A 6,000-nucleotide genomic window follows, 5' to 3' on the forward strand; every position below is an offset into this window, starting at 1 on the left:
GTGTGTGTGTGTGTGTGTGTGTGTGTGTGTGTAAATCCAGAAGGAAAGAGGAAAGTAACAATTACAGTAAGGATGTCTGAAAATAGTCATAAGGAATTATACTATTAGCTCTCTCCCTAAAAATGCCTATAATTATGTAAGTCTCTGTATAAATACACATATATTAGTTTAAGTAAAAATTTCCCATCTGGACTGACAATGCTCCCTCCAAGAGCCAAAGATCATGTAACAAAAACTGCAACCCCATGCATGATAAGCCTCCTTTTGAGTTGTTGGTCAGGGCTGTCAAAGAGATGCCCCAAACATCCAGCCTAATTGCTATTGTCCTTGGCTGCCCCCTAAAGGTGGAAAGTTAGACCCTATTGCTGAAGGCGCCTTGTACTTGAGAGGGCACAGATGCCTCTGATCAGCAACTGACCTGAATGCCTCCTCCCTAAAGACAAGCTTTTTTTTTTTAATTTTTATTTTATTTTTTTAGCTTTTATTGAATGTCTATGATTCATAGATATGGTCATATCATGAACCAAAATCCATCTCCTCCCCCCAGTAAAATAAAACAATCAGAAACAAAAAAATCTTGTCACAGAAGCTGTAGTGTATCATGCAGTATAGCCTTTTGCCCACATATGTTTACTTTCAAATGTTCATTGCTACGAGTCATGGGTCTGGCTTGAGGCCAACACTATCGTTACCGGATCCTCACTGGGACTGCTGTCTGATATCCCGTTGTTGCTGCGTGTCAAGGAGGACAGTCTTAATCTTTGAATCTGCAGGTCTGGCCCCTTCATGTGTTCTAGCAGGTTGTACATGGGGTAGATGTTAGGGTAAGGTCCATTCAGAGCTCTGGATCAGGGACTGCTCCCCTTGTCCTCAGGGCAGGGCAGGGCTTGCTCTCCTGCTCCCATGTCCTCCGGGTGGGGCCAGTTCTCCCACTTCTGTGTCCTCAGGGCAGGGCCAGCTCTCAGGCTCCCATGTCCCCAGAGCTGGCTCACCTGCTCCCGTATCCTCAGGGCCAGCTCTCCTGTTCTTGTGTCCTTAGGGCCAGCTCTCCTGCTTCCATGTCCTCAGTGCCAGCTCTCCTGATCCCGTTCAATTCACCAGATTGTTGCTGGTTGTCAAGGCCTGGATGGCCTCCTACTCCTGTGGGTACTAGATTTTGTGGGCCATCAAGCAGGTGGCATAATGGAGGCCCCCTCAAAGTCTTTGCTGAGTAGCTCACAGAAACCATTGATGTTGGCTGAGCTCAGCTTCTTGTCGCAGGGAACTTGTGGCTCTGTTGATTGGCGCCCCCTGAGTCTCTAGTTCCATCGAGTGCTGCATCCACCATGGGCCCCCAAGCTGTCCCTAGTATCCACCTCAGCATCATCCATCTCTCAGCACTGAGCATGGCCCAGGACCATGAGAGGAGGTCTATGAGGCCTGTGGTGTGGACTGTGCAGTCCTTGCTTGGGCTCAACTCGAACAGCACCCCCTCCTCAGATGTCATCTCCTTAGCCTGCACTGCACGTGGCCATGGCAGGCAGCAGGCCATGGTCCCATGGTCCTGCGGTGGAAGGGCATGGGTGATCCACATGAGAGGATTTCCTTCTTTCTGGGAAACACCAGCACTGTGTTTTGGAGCTCTCGGAATGCTCCTTTGGTGGCTGTACAGTCACCGCTGTTCTGCGGATCAGACACAGTGTACAATCGACGCCATCTTGGGTGATCTCGGCTTGGGTATTTCTAATACATTGCGCTAAGTATTTCCTCCCAATCAAGCCACTCTTGGGGGTGAACATTTCCGTGTAGCTCTGGTACACAATTGTCCTCCTTGAAATGCATTGAGGACCTCACCTTTCAAACCCAGCCGACCCTCGCCTGCGGTGTGGACCCGCGCCTAAGACAAGCTTTTATGGTACAGAAGGCACCATGCAAACTTCCGAAGGAGGGAGGCAATCAGCAGTCCTACCTAGATATGATGCGATGCCTATGAATCACAATGGGACTAGTACGGCACAATAACGTAAGCGTGTTGCAGTGGCACACGTACCTTGGTGGCAAACAACAGCTCTCTAATTAGACTTAAGATCCACTCAACAAGATGGAAATCATTCCTGGTATTGGAAACCTAGCCAATTCCCCTCAAAGAAGTCAGTCACGGATCTTGGAAGAGAACCTATAACTGCCACGTCACTAAACCAGCACAGTCCTTAGCTGCAGTCCAAACATCTCTCCTCCTACCCCTAGATAAGTGTAGTTCTCACCCTTCATCAAGGAAACTTCTCTTTGCAACAGGAAACCACAGGCAAGCACGATTCAGAGTCATGAGAGGCCAGTTCCAAGGGACACATGTACAGCACCACTCATGTCCCTAAGGCTCATGGGTCATTACTTAAAAGGGGATGGGAAGATCTTCAAAGCCAGAGAACCAGAGAGTTTGCTGTGAGGTTGTGTCTCCGAGGACTGTCACATGCCGCATCTATAAAGTCACCCACCTGACTTCCTACACAGGAGCTGAACAAGGACAGCACTGGAAGTGCTAGCATGGACAGGGAAGCCCACAAAGCCTTAACCATATACAAAGAATTTCAGGCAAGTAAGGAATGCTGAGAGAGGAAGAAATAGCTTTTCTCAGAGAAGAGAACATCAATTTGCTATCCAGTACCAAATGGTCAGTCCAGGAAAGATGCAGACAGTAAGTAGCATTATACAGACTGAGCAGGTTGCGCTTGTGTAGTTTGGAATATATACTTATATGTTATGTAATATAACTGTTTTCAGCAATAATTAATGAAAAGGGAGCCCATAAACTTGGACGAGAGAAAGGAAGGGAATATGGGAGGGCTTAGAGGGAAGAAATAGGGGGAGAAAATAATATATTATAATCCTAAAAAATTTACTCACACACACACAAAAAGTCCAGTAACAAAATAGAAAAACATATCTGAACAGACTTATTCCCTAAGATCCTATTTGAATGGCAAATGAATGTTTAAAATGGTAGGGAACATGCTAGCCATTAGGGAAATGTAAAACAAAAACCATAGCACTATATCTTCTCCAACTTATTAGAATGCCTAGTGTTGAAAGCAAAAACATGATAATACTCACTATAGAAAACGGATGTGGAAGAACTGAAAGTCTCACAGGTGGTGTAAAATAATATTCCGTGTGCAAACCAATAAAGCACTCTTGTATACAGGTAAAACGGGCCTCCCACACCAGCCAGTAATCCCATGTTTAGGAATTTTCTAGGTTGAAAATATAACCTCTAAGAACCTGGATTATATGGATATAAAGTTTTATATAAAATCTCCTTCCTTCCAAATCAAAAACAGCTTAAGAAGGAGGTGAGTGGGTGAAAAAGTGTCATGCCCACACAGTGGCATGTTGCCTGGCAACGAAAAGAACAGGCCCCTGAGGTATATAACAACTAGGAGAATTGCAAATGCGTTACCTGTGAAAGAAACCAGCTCTGTAGGGACCTTTCGGCTTTCAGGACAAGGCAAGACCCATGTGAGCAGAAAGCACTCCATGCATGTGTGGGTGGCACTGATTGGCATTAGAAAGGGATTTGGTTCTTTGTCTTGACTGCAGTGGCTGTGTGCCTGTGACTTCGTCACTGTTTACAGGATGGCGCCAAGGGCGGAATAACTGTATAGAAATTAGGTTACAATACAGAAAGAGCTTAAAATGAATTTCAAGACTGCAATCATGTTTTTACTCTTCCTTGTTTTGTTTTTGTTTTCGTTTTTCATTAATCTTGTGTGGATGGTTATTCTTTATTTGGTTACGCGCTTGTTTATGCCTCCAACAAATATACGTTGAAAAACCTACTGTGTGCTGAGCACCTTGGGATCAAGAGTGAGCAAAGCAGAAGGAAAATATGTTATTTGATTTTGATTAATACAGAAGTATTATCTAAAGCAAACAGAAGAATGGGAGCTGTCTTAGTTACCATCCTATAGCTGTGGGAGGTACCGTGAACAAAGCCACCCTTACAGAAGAGAGTGTTAGTGGGCTTGCTTACAGTGGCAGGGGATTCATCATGGTGAGAAGCAAGCAGACATGGCAGCGAAGCAGTAGCTGAGAACTTTATGTCTTGATCTGTAGACCACAGATACAGAGAAGAAGGATTTTGCCAACAAGGGATTTTGAAAGCTCAAAACCCACCTACATGGCCACACCCCCTGTAACAAGGCCACACCTCCTAACCATTTCCAAACGTTTAAATTGGCTGTTCAAGACTGGAGTCCGTGGAGATTGCAAATCAGTTTTCAAGCTTCAGTTTTACTCCGACCAGTAGATGGAGATATTGAGCCGTGGAAGTGTCAAATACCAGGCAAGAAGATGTGTTGGTTTTTGCAAGAGGAATGTGTGTGTTTGGGGCGGGGGTGGGGAGGTGGAGGGGACGGTGAGGCGGGGGTGTGGGCACGGGGGGGGGCGGGGTGGTTGGAGGGGCGCTGGGGGTAGGGCGGGGGAAGTGGGGAGGGGGCGGGGGTGAGTGGCATTTACAACATACGCCTGTCAGTGTAGTCCAGACTTTGAGCTAAGTAAACTGCTCCCACTGTTCAGACGAAGGTGTTAGGATTCCAAAATGATTTTTCTGAGCCAATCTCTTTTTATTCCTGTCAGCGTTTACTCCAGTACTTAAGACCTCTGAGAAACTGCACGCACTGAAGTGGAAACAAACCTAGATATTTATAATAAGTGAGGGTGAAATGAGAAGATTTGGGAGCTGAGATGTCTGCATTTATCTGTTTATAACACTCACAATGTAAAAACTATTCTGCTATATTCTGGTAAGGTAACAAGACCCGAGTGACGATTGTTTCCTGGCTTTCTGAGAGTCACAGACTCTAGTATTTTTTTCAGGTGAGATACCCATGGTTATCTTACTACCCATTTCCTCCGTTTTGTAGGTGAGTAGGGAAAGAAGAGTTCCCCATACGCTCCTTAGGCCGATGGCCCCACAGATTCTTTTTAGGTCTGTAGAGCTCCAGGTGCGACAGAGAGCCAGACATCCGTGACAAGATCATTTCCCAAACTGCTGTCTTACATAGGGACGTCTTTACAGTCCACTCCATGCTTCCAGCCAGAAGCGACAGTCCGGAACTGTGGCTGTGTGTGTGTGCGCGCGCACGTGGTAGTGTACATGTGCACGGGTATGCATACAAGTTTGTACTTTACTCTCTACTTTAATACTTTCTTTTTCTTCTCAGCTAAGAACACGGAGGCAGGCCACACTGTTGGGGCTTCTGAAAACAATACTGCAATAGCTGCTTAGTCATTAACGCTAAGAAGAGCTGGTTGAGGTTGCCAAAAGGATCAGTCCTCATTGTCTTGATCTCAAAGTCCCATCTGTGACAGGAATCTTCACACTTGGCTCTTAGGTCCCCATCATGAGCTGTTGGCATAACATTCAGAATTCCCTACACTTGATGCTGAAGATGGGCATTTTAACTTTTTATTAACTCTGTGGGTGTTCATGGTGGAATGCACAGTGTAGCAGTTTATTTTCAACTCTCCGTTCTTTCTCTTGGAAGCTGTGAGGTTTTCTGCAAATTACTCAGAATTGCTGTTTTTACTTTAGTCCCTCATAAAGGGTGGATACATATATCTACCTTAAGTGGTTATTAAAACGATCGAGCTCCTGACTAACAGAGTGAAATATACCGTACACCCAGTGCTGGTTCGTTGTAAACGTTCCTATGACAAAACCTAGAATTACCGCGGAAAGAAAGGGCTGTCCGTTGAGGGGCTGCCTAGATCAACCCGTGTGGTGGGCATGTCTGAGGTGCACTGTCTTGGTTGTTAATGGAGGTGGAAATGTCCGGACTGACTGTGGTTGGCATCATCTCATGGGCTGGGCACTGAACTAAGAGTGAAGAAAGCTGGGCGAGCATAACGCAGCAAGCAAGAATGAGTTCGCTCTTCCTCTGCTCTTTGCTATGAAAGCTCAGTGACCACCCGACTGAGAAGTAAAGAGACGAATTGGGAGCCAGTGAAGTTGTCAACTAG

This window comes from Acomys minous (genome assembly GCF_964271855.1).
Source record: "Acomys minous genome assembly, chromosome: 11".
Classification (NCBI taxonomy): Eukaryota; Metazoa; Chordata; class Mammalia; order Rodentia; family Muridae; genus Acomys; species Acomys minous.